The sequence below is a fragment of the Nilaparvata lugens genome, chromosome 12, assembly GCF_014356525.2.
Source record: "Nilaparvata lugens isolate BPH chromosome 12, ASM1435652v1, whole genome shotgun sequence".
Classification (NCBI taxonomy): Eukaryota; Metazoa; Arthropoda; class Insecta; order Hemiptera; family Delphacidae; genus Nilaparvata; species Nilaparvata lugens.
Window position 1 is genome coordinate 32,856,691 of NC_052515.1, and position 23,009 is coordinate 32,879,699.

Below are 23,009 nucleotides of genomic sequence, written 5' to 3' on the forward strand. Positions count from 1 at the left end.
CTACTTCACAAAAAAACTTCAACCCTTTAAAAATATGCTGATTCAGCACCTACACATAAAACTCTGGCAGATGCGAGCCGAAAGTCAAAAATTAAAATGCAATTTTTAAATAGGTCACAAAAAATGGGCCAGTTTTTTCCGAACCCATTGTATGAAGTAAAGGGGTAATGTGAATGATATCTCAATATTAATGGTTGATACATACGTTTCACTTATGTCTGGCCACAATATTAATGATGCAGATTTATGTTGACCCTTCAGGTTACACTTTTCGGGTTTTTTTTTGTGAAGTTTCAGGTGTTGACAACAAGGATACAGGTAATCAATGAGCTATTGTAATGTGTATGTTGGTAGGGAGCGTAGAGGTATAGAGAGAGAGAGAGAGATAGAGAGTGTAACAATCAGTAGAAGAGAGAGATATAGAGAGTGAGAGAAGAAAGGGTAGAGCAAAGACCTTAAAGATGCATAGACTCACATGCAGCGCTAGTGTCGTACTTGGAATTGAAATCGGCCATTGAGGGGGCAACCTATAAGATTATTACATATCAATGCCTTAGTAATCTATAATATTACAAATATATAGATATAATATCTCGTGCTAAAATACCCCAATGGCGGCCTTCAATTTCAAGTAAGAGCTATCATTGGGAAGGCATAGGCATTGTGGGTCTATATCACTTTGTGGTCTTTGGGGTAGAGAGAGAGAGAGTTAGAAGAGGAATGAGAGAGAGACCGACAGGAGAAAAAGTGATGAGGAAAAGAATAGACAGAGATAAGAGAGGCGAGAGAAGGAACGTGTATATAGAGAAAAGAGAGAGAAAGAAGAAAGGTGATTGATTGATTATTTGCCTTTGTCAGAGCGGAGTTAGGACTCCAGGTCCTCTCTGTCACACAACCTCAAGCTGGAGAGAGAGAGAGAAGAGAGAAAAGTGGTGAAGAAAGGAATAGAGAAAGATGAGAGAGGCGAGAGAAAGAAAGTGAAGAAAAGGGTAGATAGAGAGAAAAGGAAGAAAGCAAAAATAGGATTGAGAAAGGAGTAAAACAAGAGTGCTTATGATAAATAGTGTGGTGAAGTTGAGGGTTGAAGGAGGTGAAGATGATAAGAGAGAGAGAGAGTGATAGATGGATAGACTTTATTCTTCAATTTTTACTAGGCTTGTCGCCTATGGTAACATGGTTACAATAATATTTATAATTTTACAAATCTGAATGTAAATCTTACAAGAGAGAGAGATTGATCGATTGATTGATTGAGTACTTTATGTAGATTACAATATATACTGGCTTATACACTTATATACAATAGCTTACAATACAGCAAAATTATAGATGAATTTACATAATATAGACTAAGAAAATAATTATTGAAAGTATATGATATGAAAAAGTAATTTGTAATATAATAACTATGGATAATTATATTGTTATGCATCTACATAAATTGGCGGAGCTTTGGACATATCAATGTCCATTCTTCGGAAAGAATATTCGAAGTATCCTTCCCACTAACTCTCTACCAAAAGAGAGAGAGAGAGTGAGATAGTGAGAGTGATTGAGAGAGGGAAAGAGTGATAGAGAGTACTGGCATATTCACTTGTAAGGAAGATGAATGGGTAGATAGTATATTCAAGAACTAATATAAATGAAGGATGAAAAATGAGATGATGAGATGACACTCTTCAATTTCACTTTCCATTAAGAACTGCTTCTTAATGATCACTTTTCAATACTTGGAAAATTATCAGACTCCTTAAATGATTTTGTCTCGGCTTCTCCACAATCACTACACTACATCGACAACCTCGACATCAAAATTATATATATTTACAATATTTTATTAACCTGACAACGGTCCCATGACCGTTTCTTTTTTGATTAACTATGTATTTGTGTGCGTCTATATATGCTCAGACTCCTATGAAGTAATTAAATAATAAAAAGTGATAATGAGATGATACGATCAATTTTCCTCCACTGGATGCCGAAAGACAATTTATTTGCGGTTCAGTATTGCTTTTCCGTTGTAATAATGGTAAGCTATGAGCTAGTACAATAATAATTATTACACTATTTGTAAATATTTTTCTTCCCATTGTATAATGAATGAAGTCAAATTTCAATGGCAAACATAATCTATAATATCAATCATAAATATATCCGTATGGTCAGGGGGAAAAACATAGTAGGTACTTTCCTCACTAGAAAAGAGTCGTCAAGAAAAATTAAAATTATATGCTTGCCAGTTGAGTAGCTTTGCCAAAAAATTAATAAAATAAAATAAATTTACATGAAAACACTATAGCCTATAAGCTTCTAGATTGGTAATCATAAATCATATTCCATTATTGAGCACTTTTTCTATAATATAATAAAGGAATGCACTGGCTTATACTTATACATGTAGGGGATAGGAAATTATACTTATACATGTAGGGGATAGGAAATTCACGAATGACGCATCATCACGTCTCAACTACTCAACTGATTAACTTGAAATTTTGCATATAGATTCTCAATTCACCGAGGATTGTCATAGACCTACTTAAAATTCCTCAAGATTTCAGTAGGTCAAGTTTTAAGTTCGTCAAGTAATTAATTGAACCCTTGCGGAGCACGGGTTACCTGCTAGTTACCAATAATGAAAGATATGATAAAAAAAACTGAATATGAAAGTGTATATCAGTATCTCAGCTCTCTGATTGGCCAACTGCTCCCAGCCAATCATATTCCAGAATGAAGCCACGTTTCTCAACTCATGAAATGGCGGATGGAAGTTTCAGTAATTCAAAATGGCCGTTGTACGAAATGTTGTCTATCGACATTTCATTTGAATATATAGGCTTCATTAGAAATTGAATCAATAAATATCAATTACAGTTCGAGTTAGTAACGTTAATTTCGTGCAAGTATAAAGCTGGATTTGCATACAACAGTGAAAGTGAACAGTTAAAATATAATTTAGATCAGTTCTAATTGTAGACTATTATTTTCACTCTTCGCCAGGGCTGAATGAGAATAGTTGAATTAGAACGCATGAGAATTATATGTTCACTGTCACTGTTGTGTGCAAATCCATCTCAGTACAGTATACTGATAACCTTGCTTAGTTTTAAGCTCCTGTAAATAGACTTGAAATAGAATTGTGAGCCATATTTGGGAGATAATTCGGTTATATTCAAACTAGCCTTCAGGCTCGCCATATCCGTCAAGCCAGGGGGCTCCGCCCCCTGGACCCCCGACTGGATCGTTCAAGAATAAGATCAGCAGGCTCGCTTCGCTCGCCTGAATTTTTCATTTGGGCATTTTTATCATATGTTAGGACGATCCAGTTGGGGGGAGTCCAGACTAATCGTCTGGCTAAACGGAAATGGCGAGCGAAGCGAGCCTGACGGCTAGTAATATAATAATCCCAGGAATAGCTCCGATTGAAGTAGCAGTACCCAATCAATTTTTCCGCGATAAGTGCATTTCAATCTTCAACTTGGTGCCAACCTAACAAAGTCAACTCAACTTAATGCCAACGTGACAAAATTATTAATTTAGTTACCAGTTAACAACTGTTTCGAAAAGGTACTCTCTCTAGATTATAGATCTATATTGACATATGGTATGGCCTTTTTTCAATCATAATAAGGAGAATAAGAAGAATATACATGCTAAAAGACGAACTTTAAACCCTTAAATGAACATATAGCTACCAAATTTGAACGGTTTTGGTCCGGTAGATTTTTAGTTCTGCGAGTGAGTGAGTCAGTCAGTCAGTCAGTGAGTGAGTGCCATTTCGCTTTTATATATATATATATATATATATATATATATAGATTGATTGATAAAAGTTATCAACGGTGAAAAAGTTGATTCAAACTGATTCAACTCATTTCATTTCCAATAGTTAAACTCTGGTTCAACTCATTTTCAATAGTTTACAGTAAATATATGACTCGTCAAAACAACTCTATTCCATTTCTCAGTCAGCCTAGCAGATGTTCCCGTGATAGATCCATGATAGTCACGCACGAGCCACGGGTGACGGCTCGTGACTCGAACGAAGAATTCACGAGTCACTCAAATGAATAATTCACGATTTTAGCCGAGATAAAATAGCTGACCAGTTTGTACCATCATTCATTATCTAATAGCGGCTCATCCCCTACTAGCTGCTACCCTTAATGTAATATAAATGCAAGTTCTAATTAGTTTATCATTGTCATCTCGAAAGGGTGTGGCCTGAATGATGACCACAGATGACCGACCCTAGAAGGGATAGGGCACGTGGTTTTGATCGCAGATGGTCTGGTAGTAAAAAGTTGTTTAGATACACTACTGTCCCATAGGGTGTAATGTGGTCTAACATCCCTTTAATACAGTGCAACTACAATTGGTAAATTAAGCACAATAAACAACTTCATTTGACCAACAGTGGTCTACTGACTTCTTGTGCTACAAAGGGTTCCTATTTTTTTCAAAAGGTCAATTACAATATTATTGTAAATTATTACAGTATAATAATAATTTCCAACAGTGGGTTACTACAGTTTTGCCCTAGCAAGGGTTAGAAATTTTCAAAAATTACAATAGTCTTGTTAATCAATAAAATTTTAAATATCGGGGACCGAGCTTCGCTCTGGAGTACGAAAGCATAAAAAAATTATTACGAGAGAAGAAATTATAATAACATTGCTAGTTTATACAGAAATATTCTATCTACTCACAGTAAATTGAGATTAATTCCCAGAGGAATGCAAAAATTTCCCTCACAAAGGCCCAGTTGCACAAAAGCCGGTTGGATTTTAATCCTGATTAATTTCACCTGAACAAAATTAGAGAAAACCATTTCAAAAAGATTGATCTACTAGAATTAATCAGGATTGAAAATAACCCGGCTTTTTTGCAACCGGCAATAAGTACCTGATTGAATGATTACAAAAGTTCAACAGCTGAGTCATAATTTTGATACAGTCCCACACACAACTCGCTCACTCACTTCCATCATCAACAGAAGACGAAATAAAAATTATCAGCTGTTTTTCCAAGGATGAATAATGATTATCCTTTTTAATGTCCTTCAGCGGGTTTTCCTAGGGATGAGACCTAGTGCAATTGAATCTTTATATTATAAACCTACTATGTTCTGAATTTCGTGAGAATCGTTAGAGCCGTTTTCGAGATTCGGTGAAATACAAACATATAAACATCTAAACATAAATTGCTCGTTCAATTGACCGAGCGAAGTGAGGTCTAAGATTCAAGTCGACGGTTCAGCATTTCTCTTATTGTTTTAATGTTCAAATGTTTGAATGTTCGAATGTTTATATGTTGCGTATTTACGGCGAAACGCGGTAATAGATTTTCATGAAATTTGTCAGGTATGTTCCTTTTTTACGTCGACGTATATACAAGGTTTTTGGAGATTTCGCATTTCAAGGATAATATAGAAGGAAATAGGAGCCTCCTTCATACGCCAATATTGAAGTAAATTTTTTTAGACTATAGAATAAATTATTCATCATAAATCAGCTGACAAGTGTTTACACAGATGTGTGGAGAAGCCAGTCTATTTCTGTATTTCCATATAAGGTCTATAGTTTCAATCAGGTACTTGTGGATGAGAATACTGCGTGAGGTCTACTGTTCACAGAACTACTAATAGTGTAGGATATTACTGTATTGTAAGCCACAGTAAGAGTGCGATGATGTAATGAATTCATAGCTATATATGTTTGGAATTTATTGGTAAGAAGGTCACTATTTAATTGGACTACTTTTGTATCACTGTATTGTGAGACTATAGATTATACTGGTTAGGTAGATTTCAATCCGAAGGGTAAGTGAAGATTAAATTACAAGAGAAGCATCAAACTAAACACAATTAATTTTTCACAAGAAACTTCACAGTTACATACAGGAGTTCAAAATAAGAGTACAATAACAAAATTAGATTCGAATAGAATCACGTTGTTTTGAAATGGCGTGACGAACTTTGGACAATAATGTCCTCTCATACATTCGACCACGAAAAATAAAGATGAATCACTACTAGACAACTATAAAGCTGTGTGTGGAGGACGTAGGAGAGGTCATTCAAATATAATCATACAAAATAGAATTGATTCTAAGGAGAATTAACGAAATCCAATTTATATTCAATTATGGATCAATTTTTATTCAATTATGGAACGGTTCTACAATATTGACAATGACTCAGTCGAATTTTTTCAACATAAAATAATTCAAAGGGTATAAGACCATACAGTTTTTAGAACATTATCCACTTTTATGATAATTTGGCGTACATTTGAAATTTCCTATACACTATTCATACTAGTGTCACCTACTTTCTAGCATCATACATATCAAATTATTTTTTTAGGAATGGGTATCATTATCATAAACATCATCATCATCACCGTCATCATTATCAACGTCATCATAATCAACATGAATGACCGCAAGTCTGAAAGATGGCTTGTGCCCGAGCAGTGATACGTAACGAGTGCTGTATCATCTGGCCTAGACTTTTTGACCGTGACTAAATTATGCTAAATACTTGGGCAGATGCTACCAGAGCCTATATTGGTCTGTGCCACAAGTCGAGTTTGGATTATGTATACCCCAGACATGAAAAGTATGAGTTTACTTGTTATTTCTATGTTTTCTGAGTTGAAAGATATAGTTTTATACTGTGATATTTCCTCCATATTTGGTTAATTGGTGAAAAAATGTTTTAGTAATTACAATCATTTTCTCAAGGTCCAAGAATAAAAATAAGAAACGGTCGTAAACGTGTGAACATAAATAATTTGACTGAATGGTTTTATTTAAGTAGAATTTCAAGCTCCTCTGCCGTTCACAATCATCATTTTGAGCATTTGAATAGTTCGCGCTCACTAGCCTTGTCTGACGTCACAACAATATTTTCTGGAACAGCTGACTGTCATCTCCTCAACTAACCTAAAATTTGAGGCTAGTTGAAGAAACGATCATGAGAATAAATCAAATTAGAAGTAATGTGAGTAAGACCAAAAACTATTTTTTTGTATTATTTATTGAAAGTACCTGAATTCAATTAAATTTAGCCATAAGATTGCTCTTTAACCTATAACATTGTCTTCATTATTACTTAGGTTAGCTCATCAGATATGTGAACTTTTGACACTTGCATTACATATTATGCTACCTAGTCTACTTGCTTGCAGCTGATTACTGATAAGGAAAACTCAAACAAAATTGGTTTTAGGTGATTTCAAGGCCTTGATTAAATATTTCTTATTTTTATGTCAACGTGGTTGGGTGTTTGTGTATTTTTCTCCCGCCAAACAACAGTCGGTCGAGCTGTCGAATTAATTTGAAATTTATTATTTATAAAAATTATAATATTATATTAAAAACATTGCTCATTCCTCTCCCTTCTAGCATGTTCCAATTATTGTTTAAAATCAGTCATTCTAAATTTCAATTCCTTGCTTGGAATCATTATATAATAAGTTATCTTTCAGGTTCTTCAGCTTTCCAATCAAGCTTAATTTATCATAATATAAATCACATACAGAAGAACCTGACCTCCCCTATCGCCCTCATAGACCACAGAAAATGTTGGGTTTATGTAAGCGAAGGTGGATGTGCTTCTCCTGTTGTGATCCTCTCAAGTCAACAAAAGCCTACATATTCCGTAGCAAAAAAGGGATGGATCATGACAATATAATTATATAGTTAGGATGATATGTTGCTGAATTAAATAATATTATATGTAGGGTCAGTTGGAATAGAAGTGCAATATGTTGTTTGATAATGTTTGTATCAATAATATGTTGGAGGAGAAGGGCTCGTGCCTTCCAAAGTTGTGTACAGACTTATGCGCCACGAACATGCGCAATTCTCTTTTTATCAAACATAATAAGAATAGCATCAGTTGATTGAAATCGAAATAAGTGGTGCATAAGTCTGTACACAACTTTAGAAGACACGAGCCCTTCTTCTCCAACATATTATTGATAAAATTATCAAATAACATATTCCACTTCTATTCCAAATGACCCTACATATAATATCCTATTAAGCGAGCAATTTCTGTATGTCTGTTTATATTTTTCTATCTGGTTATTATGGTTATTTATGTTTAACGGATCTCGAAAACGGCTCTAACGATTTTCACGAAATTTGGAATATAGTAGTTCTATGATATAAAAACTCGATTGCACTAGGTCTCATCCCTTCTTTTGATAACATATCATGAACCCTCTATGTTATTGATAACATATCAAGTAACATATTCCACTCCTATTTCAACTAGCCCTACATAATTATAATATTGTCATAGAGAAACAATAGCATAAGTAGATATCCCATGGTGTAGGACGCTTATGTCGCAAGTTATCTCGAGCCTTTAGTTCAAGTAATTCTTTGCCATGAAGCTGTGTGACACTGGTAGTCTCTCATATTGTGCCGTTCATACACTCTCACCCCAACAAAACAGTAAAATTCGACAATAATCAATAGTAATCGGCTTGAGATAAAAGTAGAAGTTGCGATATAAACGCCCTATACCATGGGATATCTACTTACGCGATTGTTTCTCGTTTATATTATTTAATACAGTAACATAACATCCTAACTAGCCTTATATCCATCCATCTGTTGCTTCAACTTCTGTTTATTGAGCTATTTTTGGAAACAGATACATATCTCACTGAGTTAATGCAACAATATGGAGATAGATAGGTAAGTAAGTCACCCTCTTATTTGTGGCGTGAGTGGAGAGTTAAAAGACTAACAGCTGTTTTGTTGGGTCGGGTCAGGGTGAGTAGGAGGAGGGGAGGGAGTGAAAATGCTAATGATGAGTAATAGTATCATCCACAAACATTGGGCAAGAATAGGGGGAATTAGTTACTAAATATCAGCTGCTAAATTAGGTAGTTCATTTTCAACTGAGAACAGCTGATAGTTTTATCATATCATGAAATAAATATCAATACTTTCATGGAAATAATGAAAGCTGATTCTTTCTTCCCTCCATAAAGTCGCAGTCCATGATCAAGTCCTTATATCCAAGACAAATATTGGGCCCGTTCTGTGTACATAGAATGTGTTAAATTGTCCGATTCACAATTTACCAGGTAAAAAGTTTCGGGTCCCTTGGGAAGAATTTTGACAGATTCTGTTCCAGAAACCAGTTCCAGTTCCAAGCTCCAGCCCCACAGTCGAAGTGTGGTAAATTGTCCGACCTGGAACAGTTCCAACTATCTGAGCTCTCATTGGTCGATTATTGTAGTCTGCTTGCTTCTCTGCGCATGCGCTGATAGCTTGTTTACCATAGCCATAGAATACATAACCAACAAAATTATGTTTGATAACCATTCGTTAAATGAATTTTTCTCTATAGAAAATTTGAGAGTAATGGAATGAATGAAATGCACAATTTTCTAGATGGTAAGTTTGTAAAACAGTCATTCTAAATTTCAATTCCTTGCTTGGAATCATTATATAATAAGTTATCTTTCAGGTTCTTCAGCTTTCCAATCAAGCTTAATTTATCATAATATAAATCACATACAGAAGAACCTGACCTCCCCTATCGCCCTCATAGACCACAGAAAATGTTGGGTTTATGTAAGCGAAGGTGGATGTGCTTCTCCTGTTGTGATCCTCTCAAGTCAACAAAAGCCTACATATTCCGTAGCAAAAAAGGGATGGATCATGACAATATAATTATATAGTTAGGATGATATGTTGCTGAATTAAATAATATTATATGTAGGGTCAGTTGGAATAGAAGTGCAATATGTTGTTTGATAATGTTTGTATCAATAATATGTTGGAGGAGAATGGCTCGTGCCTTCCAAAGTTGGGTACAGACTTATGCGCCACGAACATGCGCAATTCTCTTTTTATCAAACATAATAAGAATAGCATCAGTTGATTGAAATCGAAATAAGTGGTGCATAAGTCTGTACACAACTTTAGAAGACACGAGCCCTTCTTCTCCAACATATTATTGATAAAATTATCAAATAACATATTCCACTTCTATTCCAAATGACCCTACATATAATATCCTATTAAGCGAGCAATTTCTGTATGTCTGTTTATATTTTTCTATCTGGTTATTATGGTTATTTATGTTTAACGGATCTCGAAAACGGCTCTAACGATTTTCACGAAATTTGGAATATAGTAGTTCTATGATATAAAAACTCGATTGCACTAGGTCTCATCCCTTCTTTTGATAACATATCATGAACCCTCTATGTTATTGATAACATATCAAGTAACATATTCCACTCCTATTTCAACTAGCCCTACATAATTATAATATTGTCATAGAGAAACAATAGCATAAGTAGATATCCCATGGTGTAGGACGCTTATGTCGCAAGTTATCTCGAGCCTTTAGTTCAAGTAATTCTTTGCCATGAAGCTGTGTGACACTGGTAGTCTCTCATATTGTGCCGTTCATACACTCTCACCCCAACAAAACAGTAAAATTCGACAATAATCAATAGTAATCGGCTTGAGATAAAAGTAGAAGTTGCGATATAAACGCCCTATACCATGGGATATCTACTTACGCGATTGTTTCTCGTTTATATTATTAATACAGTAACATAACATCCTAACTAGCCTTATATTCATGCATCTGTTGCTTCAACTTCTGTTTATTGAGCTATTTTTGAAACACAGATGCATATCTCACTGAGTTAATGCAATACTGTACTGAGGATAGGTAAGTCACCCTCTCCTCTGTGGGTGACTGGGGGGTTAAAAGACTGACATCTGTTTTGTTGGGTCGGGTCAGGGTGAGTAGGAGGAGGGGAGGGAGTGAAAATGCTAATGATGAGTAATAGTATCATCCACAAACATTGGGCAAGAATAGGGGGAATTAGTTACTAAATATCAGCTGCTAAATTAGGTAGTTCATTTTCAACTGAGAACAGCTGATAGTTTTATCATATCATGAAATAAATATCAATACTTTCATGGAAATAATGAAAGCTGATTCTTTCTTCCCTCCATAAAGTCGCAGTCCATGATCAAGTCCTTATATCCAAGACAAATATTGGGCCCGTTCTGTGTACATAGAATGTGTTAAATTGTCCGATTCACAATTTACCAGGTAAAAAGTTTCGGGTCCCTTGGGAAGAATTTTGACAGATTCTGTTCCAGAAACCAGTTCCAGTTCCAAGCTCCAGCCCCACAGTCGAAGTGTGGTAAATTGTCCGACCTGGAACAGTTCCAACTATCTGAGCTCTCATTGGTCGATTATTGTAGTCTGCTTGCTTCTCTGCGCATGCGCTGATAGCTTGTTTACCATAGCCATAGAATACATAACCAACAAAATTATGTTTGATAACCATTCGTTAAATGAATTTTTCTCTATAGAAAATTTGAGAGTAATGGAATGAATGAAATGCACAATTTTCTAGATGGTAAGTTTGTAAAACAGCCTTTCTACATTCACGCAGCTAGTGGACGACACATTTTGGTGTGAATCAACTTCATAAGTGCGTGCCAAAAGCTTAAATCAACGATTTTGAAACGGCGTTCCATGGGAACATTTCGCACTAGTCACGTGATGGAACAATTTACGATTGGAACTGGAACAATTTACTGTACACAGAACGTACACATTATTAAAATTGAACCAATGTATCTTCAAATTCTCAGTTACGTCTGCTTTCACGAAAATTCAATAAAATTTAACCGCTGTAAAATTATGTTATTCAATGGAAATAATGCAACGAGAACTAATAAACAACTGAATTTTAATTTAGTACTGGTGGTTTTGAAAATTCTCACACACATTTGATAAATCTATTTAATAAAATGTGGATTACGATTACAGTAGTTTGAGATTTGAAAATATTTCACCCAATGGAAATAATGGAACAGCTGACTAACAATTTAGTAACCGGTTGTTTTGAAAATTCTAACATTTGATAAATGTATATTGATGTACAGATAAACTGCGTCAATCAGAGATTGACAATGGTGTGATAATCGAAACCGGTCTTTCTAAGTATCAATAAATCTGTGGTTGTTTGACAATTTCTTAGTCTTTTTTATTCAATATATCTGAATATTGACTGATGAGAGATATAGCACGCTTTCAAGGAAACATGACAGGAAATAATAACTGTTGTATTTAAGAAGAAAACTGTTATTGAAGAATATTGTAGTTTAGTTTCAACGTAGCTTGAATCGTCGGTACTTAATAATATTTATTAGATCAACTTCCTCTAATATTTCTAAATAAGTCTCTTGTTCAACCAAGTCTGAAATGTTTTGTAATAGGGACCGATTCCCAGAACACAGTCTGGAATTTGAGAAAAAACTCCAAAAAACTGTTTACATGTTACTTTTGGTTCAACGTAGCCATAACACTAGCAAATCAAGCTCAAACATTGAGACACCGCCAAAAACTTCAAGATATCTTCAAAAAAACACCAATTTTGTTTGTTTAGATCCCAGAGCATATACCCTGTACTTGACTAGTGTAATTTATTAATTCTGTGTGGAATGTTCACGGTATTGATCGTAATTCTAAAGTTCAATCGCCAGAAAGTAAACAAACAAATTGATGATAGCTGGGAAGGGTGAGAAAATTAGGAGATGAAAGAGAAAATGGTTATAGGAGACGGTGTGAAATAGAGAGGATGATGAAGAGGTGGTGGAGAAAGGGGAGGAAAGCAGAAGAGGAGGAGAAGGATAAAGTTTGGAGTGTAAGGAAAGGAAGGAAAAGAAACAAGTTGGAAGAAGAAGAGAGAGGATGGTGAGGAAGATGAAGAGAAAGGAGAATAAGGGGAGAAAAAGCGAAAGAAAAGGAGGAGAAGGTACAAGTTTGGAGAGGAAGAAAACGTTTGAGGAGGAACAGATGATAGTGATGAAGATGAAGAGGAGGAAGAGCAAGGTGAGGAGAAGCAAAAGAAAAGGAGAAGAAGAAATGGAACAAGAAAAAGAAAAAAGTTTGGAGAAGGAGAAGAATAGGAGGAGATGATAACAGAAGAGAGAAAGATGGACAAGAAAGAGCAGAAGGAACTTTATCAGATGAAGATAGAGAGAGAGTGTTGAAAGAACTCACTTCCTGTGGCGATTATGTTTTTCTAAGTCCCTAGCACGTGCTGTTTAGTTTTTCAATTTTGTTTTTGTTTGTAACCGCAAAGTGAAGTGGTCTATCAACAAAAACCACATTGCGGGCCAAAACAGTCCAAGAGTTTTTGTAAGAAGAAAAATTGTCAACAGATTTGAACTTGAGGTCAGCCAAGTGAACTCAAATTTTGAATGAAAACGATTCTACGAAAATACATTTGGAATAAGTTTCAATTTTTTACTATACCAATTAACTAGGTTCACCAGCCCGGCCACCAATCCTGGTGTTTAACTGGTGTGCCAATGTGCTTCAAAATGGTTGCACTTTAGCGACCTACTGGTGGCCCAATATAATACAGAGTGTATCAGAGAAACGGGAAATTTTGAAAAGTTAAATAGTTTCAAGTAAAACAAATCTATAAATAAAGTTTTTCATATCATTCAATAGTAAAAATAATGCCATTTTAGGATAAATAATACCGTAAAATTTATTTTTTGAAGATGACATCTTGCAGGTATGTTCCTTTTCTAAGCAAACATTCCTGTAGTCTCTTCATCACATTGTCCATGACCTAACATTACAACTGCAATTTCTGAAATCGCTTCTCGAATCTTGGCTTTCAATTCTGCAACAAGGGACGAATTGAAAGCCAAGATTCGAGAAGCGATTTTAGAAATTCCAGTTGTAATGTTACGTCACAACATGGACAATGTGATGAAGAGACTACAGGACTGTTTGCATAGAAAAGGAATACACCTGCAAGATGTCATCTTCAAAAGCTAACTGCTACTGTATTATTATTTATTCTAAAATTGCATTATTTTTCCTATTGAATGATAGATATAAAAACTTTATTTAAAGATTTGTTTTTCTTGAAATTATTCAACTTTCAAAATTTCCCGTTTTGTAACGGTAAATATAATGATCAGTATAATTTTTCCTTATTCATGAAGTGTCTTTCTTTATTCCTTTGAAGAAGTCTCTACAGCACTGACTTCATTTTATTCACATGATCGAGATCGTTTATGAGTTGGGACCAAGCCACAAGAAGCGGGTTTTCAGGCGTTTTCAGACGAGTCGGCAGGGCAGGAAGAACTAAGATTGGCGTAACTCCAACCCAATCAGCCAATCTGAGATCTTCTTGCCCGGCTGACTCGTCTTAAAAACGCCTGAGAAAACGCTTTGTGTGGCTTGCTACTTATTTATCAGACAGTAAGATTTTTAAAGAAATTAACATGAAAAAATTACTAAGATATAATAAATATTACACATTATTTGGAAAAGGAGCAAATTCTTTTCAATTCACCACTAAATTTCCACAATTAAAATATGGCAAATAAGTCCTTACGCAACTTAGCACAATCATACATAGTTCACACGTGTATAATTTTGGTCATTTGGCCAAAATTCAGTCTTCATTTTTTGAGGTGAGAATTCATCACCGAAATTTTCAATCTTGATAATTAATTCATCAGTTTCCCTCCATAACATGGAGGGAAAACATGTTATTCCATCAAATTATTCCCTCCATTACTGAGGGAAACATCAGTAGAGACGTCTGAGATTTTTATTTCTCTTTATATTACAAGTAGCCCTATACAGAAAAGGGACAATGTACGTACGTGTATGTCCTCAATTACATTCATTCAATTTCACTGGAAAAAGAATACCTACACTCACACTATAAATAGTATTATATATATCCCGCCAATACTCCCATGCTTTCCAGCAACAGACAGACACAAAATCAATGCAAGGGTTGCGCGGAAAAGGGGGTGGTCTACCCACCCCTTCAGTGATATAGGGTGGTCTGCAGTGGAAGGGAGTGAGGTGGTTCTGTCATCTGCCAGTCAGTCTGAGTGACACAGAGATGATGAGTAAACGTCTCCGAATGTAACAGGCTCACAGAAACTGGCAACAGGTTACGCACAGTCTGCTCCCAACAACACTGAGGCAACAGAAACATCTGCGGCAAGTCTGTGAGGGGTCTGTGGATGCTCTGCGAACAGTCGGAGATTGAGTTCGAAGCTGATAAACAAAGATCTGTGAGAGGTCTGCGGAGAGTCTGTTAGTTCTAGATTGTGTTTGAGTTGGTGGGGATCTGCCATACAAGTCTATCAGTAAATAGTCTGCGAATGTTCAGCAGACAGTCGGTAAGACATCTGTGAACGCTCAGCAGATGGCGGTAGAGGGCAATTGATCGAGTTCTGGGAGTTGGAGGGGATCTCCGGTGCAGTTCTGTTAGCCTGGTAGAAGTTATCCGTTATTGTCCTCAATTGAGGACATTGTGGTTCTGGGGACGTTGGTGGTGACGTCACGATAAGTAAAAACGTTGTTTCTTTTCTGTGGAGTGGTATGGAGAAGAATCAAACAAAACAATGCTAGAAGCCTCCAGTAGAACTGGTGGAAATACAGAGAACCAGTACAGTCAGTCTCAGCAATGCGGACTGTGACATCTCGACATCCATTTGACCAAAATTGCGGGGTTAATTTTTAAGAGGTTGTTTGTTAGCATGGGAGAACAACGCTGAAGAAAACGAGAGACGTGAAAAGAGACTGACTAAGATGACGAATCATCATCTGATTCAGATGACACAGATCATCTTTGTCACAAGGTGTTGTGAGTCCATGAATTTGAATTAGATGACAGACATCTTATTTTTCATCCCAATATTGATAGCAAAGACCTTAAAGGTCTTTAAGGTCTTTGATTGATATAATTAATGTTTGTGGCTTGATCGATTTAATGAATGAACACATATATTATTATTATTGGACTAATTAGTGTCTTTACAAGCCAATGGGGTACAACAGGTCGTAGTTTAGCTTTCAGGTTCTGTAGATGCCACTAATCTAGTCAATAAAGTAAGTAGTAAATGAGTCATCGTGCTGAAACGTAAACATCGACCTGACTGTTCGTTCTTCTGTTCCCTTCTAGTCAAAAGAAAAGGGCGAAGTTAGTATAATTCTCAAATTGGGTAGGTTTAACATAATTCTAAAGAGAAGAATATAATCATTATGGACAAAATATATTTATGAACAATGATAGGACGGAGCAGAAAAAGGATGATAATATCAGAGATTAAATAAATTAATATTAATTACTAAGTAGCTTTTCAATATGGACAAAATATATATGATCAATTATGAACAATGATAGGACGGAGCAGAAAAAGGATGATAATATCAGTGATGATTGATATTTATTTATCAATACCGAAATCTCCAGAAATATGAAGAATGATGATGATGATGATGATGATGATGATGATGATGATGATGATGATGATGATGATGATGATGATGATGAAATGAAAAATCTGTAGAAGTTTACAAAAGATAGTGAGGAGAGATACTGTACACAGAGAGAAGCGAGAGATTTTTTCTCTCTAGCACATCTACAACAGAGCAAATTTTTTTTTCAATTACACTATCAAACAACAAATTTTGACTAATTGGTAATTAGTACATTCACAAGATCATACTTATCTTAAACCACACGATGACACTAGCTCCTGTGGGAACTCGGAATTGAAGATATCATGTACATTTAAGTTCTGGACATTTCCAATTACGCGTTCCCACAGCAGCTATAGTGAGGTCCACGTTATAATGGCAGTGGAGACAGATAAAAGAACAACGTTGCCGATCCTCTGTCTAATCAAAGCCTTCTATAGACGGTAGCTGATACAGGTTTATTGATGTAATATTAACTGTTCATTCTCGTTTAAAATAATCAATTATATTTTATTAAGCAAGAAATTATATTTTTCAATAATTTCATAATGAATTCTCATAATTAACATGAAATATTTCGTTAATTAATTATCAATTCTACATTGTTGAAAGACGATCTGGAAATAGAGCAAAGCGAGAAAGAGATAGCGGTAGCACTTTGTTGAATGATAGACAAGGATAGCAATACCAATGCTAATCAAACACTGCCATTAAAACTTGACCTCACTATAAATTGTCTCTGAATTATTTCATCATGAATTTTCATAATTAAGATGAAATATTTTGTTAATAAATTATCAATTCTACATTGTTAAAAGACGATCTGGCAACAGAGCAGAGCGTGAAAGAGATAGCGGTATCCACTTGGTTGAATGATAGACTGGGATAGCAATACCATTGCTAATCAATCAAACACTGTCATTATAACTTGGACCTCGCTATATTGTCTATGTGTGCAGGCTGCTGAAGAATTTGTTAATATCCTAAGCATCTTATGATTTAAAAGGGTTTGAAGTTTGATAATAGTGTAGTTTTGATCGTGGGGTCCCATCTGACCGAATCCCAAAAGGTCGAAGAGTATACTTTCCCATATGGTCGAATCCCATCTAGCCGATGAGATTCTATCAATTGCGACGAACTACAACATTTTTCTATCAAATGGGATTCGACTGTTTGAGAATCGGTCAGATGGGAAAATCAAATCTTCGACCGTTTGCGACAGCTGAGATTTTCGGCCAAATGGGTTTACTATTAAAACTTTTCGATCATTTGGGATTTGACCATTTGGGAAAGTACAAGCTTCAATTCTACCATTTGGGATTCTTAAATGTTCGATCTTTTGCGACAAAATAATAATTTCGACCAAATGGGAATCGGTCATTTGGCATGCCACCGTTTTGATACTGTTCAAATCGCAAGAGTATAAAGTACTCTCTCATCTCTATGTTGTGGAAATGATAAAAGTCTCCTCCCATACTCTCAGGCTCTCTCAGCCCTTATCACTATCGTTGCGTATCACGAGCAGCCTTGTGTATCAACCTTCTGCAAGAATCTGGTGCCCTGGTAGGACAAAGTCAAGGTACGTATCATTGGCAAATCATTGCGTCTCTGTGACACAAGCAAACTACTACTAACTACTCCCTCCTCGCAATGCTGGTTCGCGAACCCAATTGAAATTTCCCATTCGACACTCCACCAGCCAGGGCTCTTTGTGGGTATCCTGTCCGTAGACACGCACTGATAACACAGGAAGCTCCCTGGAATGGCTGGTCGAAAGTGATACAATTTATCCGGGATACAGATAGAAAGATAGATAGATTCATTGATTGGTTCCATAAATATAAAAAAAAGTTCACTCAGCAAATTTTATTGATTTATTTCAACTCAGCTTTCAGTTCAATTTTCCAATCTCCCAATCTCAATGAAGGTGTGTGCATTGAAGAAGGTCTCACTATCAATGAAGGTGTGAGTGAATTCATTGGTTGGAACATTCTGGTTTCTTCAATTTCCTTCCACAGACGGAAAATAAATTGGAAGTTGCATTTGTTCAAATGCTAATTAATAAATAATTATTATTAAACGGAAGTCCCAATTAACGAATAACGAATTAACTGTTTACCCTGTTGTCAATATTTGCAGTAGCAGAAGTCTTCGGGGTAATTTACAGCATTTAATTGGGACTTTCCGTTTAATAATAATTGTTTCAATTTCCCTTGATATCTTTACCATCAGGGAACAAAAACCATAACTGGATTATAATTCATTCACTATTTTTTACTCTTCTCTAAAAGTTTATGTTCCATCAAAATCTATTTGAAACAAATCAGCAGAAATTTTACGATTCCTTTAGTAGATCGTTTTATACTTCTTATAATTTTCAATACATCTGCTGCCTATCATCATCATAACTGCCAACTAAAGGTGGTACCAATTAGAGCCCCTCCCGCATTACCCCTTAACACCCTGACCAATCATCATAGATCACCCTGATAGAGAGAGAAAGAGAGTGAAATAGAGAGAGAGAAAAAATAGTTTGAGAGATCACCCACACCTGTCTGAAGCTTTCACCACCTGGTGCCATCATTTAACCAGCCAACTATAGCTATAACAATCACCTATTCGTCTATTCATCTATTCGTATAATACACAGACACACATATATTTATTTATTCATTTACTAGCCGTCAGGCTCGCTTCGCTCGCCATATCCCTCTAGCCAGGGAGCGCGGACCCCCGACTGGATTGTCCAATAATGAGATCAGCGGGCTCGCTTCGCTCGCCTGCATTTTTCATTTGAGCATGCTTCATTCCATCAGAAAGTCAAAGTACTGAGAAAACGCAGAAAAGCTGGGGAAAAGGCTGATTTTGGGCGAATCTTCGATGAAATATTTAAGTCAAATCATCACAAAATTTTTAGACCAAACTGTACCAAATTTGAACATGTTCTGTCTACTTGATGAAAAAACTGAGAAAACGCAAAAAACCGCTAATTTTGGGCGTATCTTTGGCGTTATTTCAAATTCCTTCCAACACAACATTATTACACCCCAGCTTAGCTTCTGTACCAAATTTGAACGATTTCTGTTCATTTGTTCTCGATAAATCTGAGAAAAAAAAAACGCTGGAAAACGATAATTTTGGGCATATCTTTGACGTAATTGCAAATACATAACATTATTACACCCTATCTGAGATTTTGTACTAAATTTGAACATTTTCTGTTCATTTGTTCTCGATAAAGCTGAGAAAACGCTGGAAAAACGCAGATTTTGGGCGTATCTTTGGAAATTTTTTCAAATCCGTTCTTAGTGCGCCTTTAAAGGGCCAACTGAACCAAAATAACCAAATTTGAACGTTTTTGGTCCAGTAGATTTTTAGTTCTGCGAGTGAGTGAGTGAGTCAGTCAGTCAGTCAGTCAGTCAGTCAGTTCCATTTCGCTTTTATATATAGATTTACAATGCAAATGACACTAATGTAATAACATTGGTAGATAAAGTAATAAGGTAATCCTTGTACTATCTTTCTTCCAAATTTATAGGTGACAAAGTCCAAGATAAGGTTAGAATTTCACGTGTACAATTTTTATAAAATTTTAGTATTGCTCTGTTGTTAGAAGACTATATCATATCATCACAATTTCAGCTAATAAGATTCAATAACGGACAAGTAATCATCATTTTTATAGAAATGAACACTTTGTATTTTAGGTATGCAGGAAATCCTCATAACAGGCCGAATATTTTTATTAGAAGCATGAAACCATACAAGAACAGAAAGAGAAAGAAGAAAAAGAGGAGAAAGGAGAAGAAAAAAGGGGAAGAGAAAAGTCGAAATCCCCAAATAGCTAGCCTTCCATATCCCTATTTACATTTTCGTTTTCAATTATATTTTCTCCTATTTCTGATCCCTTTTCAATTCAATTCTACTTCTCTTCCTCTCTTTCACTTTCTCTCTTCTTTCTCCTCCTCCCCTCTTCATATTCACTCCTATTTTTTCATAGTTCATAGTTTTAATAAGATTCCTCTTTTAACCCACATTACTTGTTATGGGTGCGTCCACTATTACATCACTATCATCCCCTCTGAATTGGCTTCGTCTAATAATTGATACTTCGTTTCTGGGAGGGGCAAAATTATTGTATCATCTGCCAACCCAGGGTTGCATCCATTTAATGTGAGCTGGTCTATATTGAAAATGGAATTTTCAATTATTTTATTCAATGTGTGGCTGGACTATATTGAAACTGTGTTTCCAATTATTATGATATCCGAAGTTGTGGTAAAACAACGGTGTTTTCGATTTCAATTTGTTGTGTTATGATGCATAGTATAAAGGGATGAGCATGTACGGCCGTTAGAATAATTTCAATATAACTTCCAATGTTCCTGTTCATCAGAGGGGATCATCAATAATTGTTTAGTCGGTACATTACTTGTTCATAATTTTTTTTTCTTTGGTCGGTACATAATAATATTCAGCATGGATTTTTTATATTTCAAGGTTACCGTTATTCGAAAAATAACTCATCCACAAGAGTACCTGATTGGAACTATAGACCTTATGGAAATAGACTAGCTTCTCCACACATCTGTGTAATCACTTGTCAGCTGATTTATGATCAATAATTCTATAGTCCGATTTTCACTCTAATATTGGCGTATGAAGGAGGCTCCTTTTTCCTTTTATATTATCCTTGAAATGCAAAATTCCCAAAAACCTTGTATATACGTCGACGCACAATTTAAAAAGGAACATACCTGTCAAATTTCATGAAAATCTATTACCGCGTTTCGCCGTAAATGCGCAACATATAAACATTTAAACATTAAGTTAAGAGAAATGCCAAACCGTCGACTTGAATCTTAGACCTCACTTCGTTCGGTCAACTAGTTTTGTTACACCGTTTCAATCTCAAGTAAACTGGAAGCTAACAACAGCATCAGAGTATTGTATGAATGAATCCATATGATACTAGTAGTTCTGTGAACAGTAGACCTCACGCAGTATTCTCATCCACAAGTACCTGATTGAAACTATAGACCTTATGGAAATACAGCAATAGAATTACCGCGTTTCGCCGTAAATGCGCAACATATAAACATTTGAACAATCAAACATTTTCAAACATCAAGAGAAATGACAAACCATCGACTTGAATCTTAGACCTCACTAATCCACGGTCAACTATTCATTGACCAAAATTTGAAGGATACCATAATTCACCGTTTTTTTTTCAAATTGACAGTGGACTGAAATCACTGGATATCTCCTATACCTAAACTGCTTTACACTCCAACATGACTGTATAGGCTCCAACAAAAAACTAAAAAATAAACGTTGCATTTTGGAAAATATGAATCATAAACTGTTTGCCAGGAAGTGTAACATTGGGTAGGAACTGTCAAAATGTGAAGAAGATCGGAACATCCGTGAATTGAACTGTTTCCTGTTCAAAAAAACTTAGTTCCGCCGGTAAACGGGAAATATCACACCCATCCCAAATTAAATATCCTCACCCCTTTATCTCTCCCAAAACACACACACACACATAATATACTACCCTTCCGGAAAGTAACTGTTATATTCCAGTCGAGTTATAACTATATACCTGTTATACTCTAGAACCAGTTACATCCTCACAGGATATTTAACTCACTTGTTATTTACTTACATTCCTATTCCATAGTTCACACAGTTAAACTTTTTGAAGCTATCATTTATCTTTATCACCTCTATTTCATCTTCTTCCTTTATCAGTTCCTCAATTTATTTCCAGAAATGGACATTGATTGGTTCAAATTTTGCCATTATCTGTAAATACTACGGACTAATGCATGATACACTGAGTACTTGAAAAGGGTACGTGAATTGGATCTCATCTTCTTATTTATTTTGTTTATACAACGTGAAAAATGTCATAGCATGATTAGTAATTTTGTCACTCATAATCAAAAAATGAGATGAGAGGTTGCATTATACAGAGTGGGTGAAAAGTCCGATAAAGGCTTTATATCAACTAAAAACAGCTGTTGTAGCTATGGTGAAAGTGATATTCTCGAGCTCAAAATGTAAGTGATTTTATTCTATATTTTGTGAATATTTGAAGTTTGGTTTTTGTTTTAACGGAAGTTTCATTATCAATCTATCTAAATTTGAAATTCTTTGTTTTATTCTGATTCATAGTTTCAGATTGAAGATTTGGTGTTGAAATTTGGTGTTGAAGTGAACATAACCTACATAATATTTGGACGATTTGTGACAAAATCAGGAAATTGAAGAAGTTTTGGGCAATAGCCTGTTTTTTCTTTTCCGACTATTGTATTGTTCGCTCTATCTAATAAATAAATAAATACACAAAAGTAATTTGACGGTGGGTGTGATTGGGTATCCTACTAAAATTGAAAAAAACTACTTCACAATGACTTTAAAAATCTGGTCCGCCATATTGAATGCAACTTCATTTTTTTAAATAGGTGGTCATCCGATACATGATTTCGATAGGGAATTTCAAGGAAAAATGAAGACTTATGCTACTGCAAATATTGACAACAGCGTAAACAGCCAGATGGAAATTCGATGAGCGCTACTATTCAAAAATTATTTGTCAGCCCGGGAATCGAACCCAGTACCTCCTAATTACCTCTCAATTTTTGAATGCTTACCCTTACACAAGTAAGAGTACGGGTAA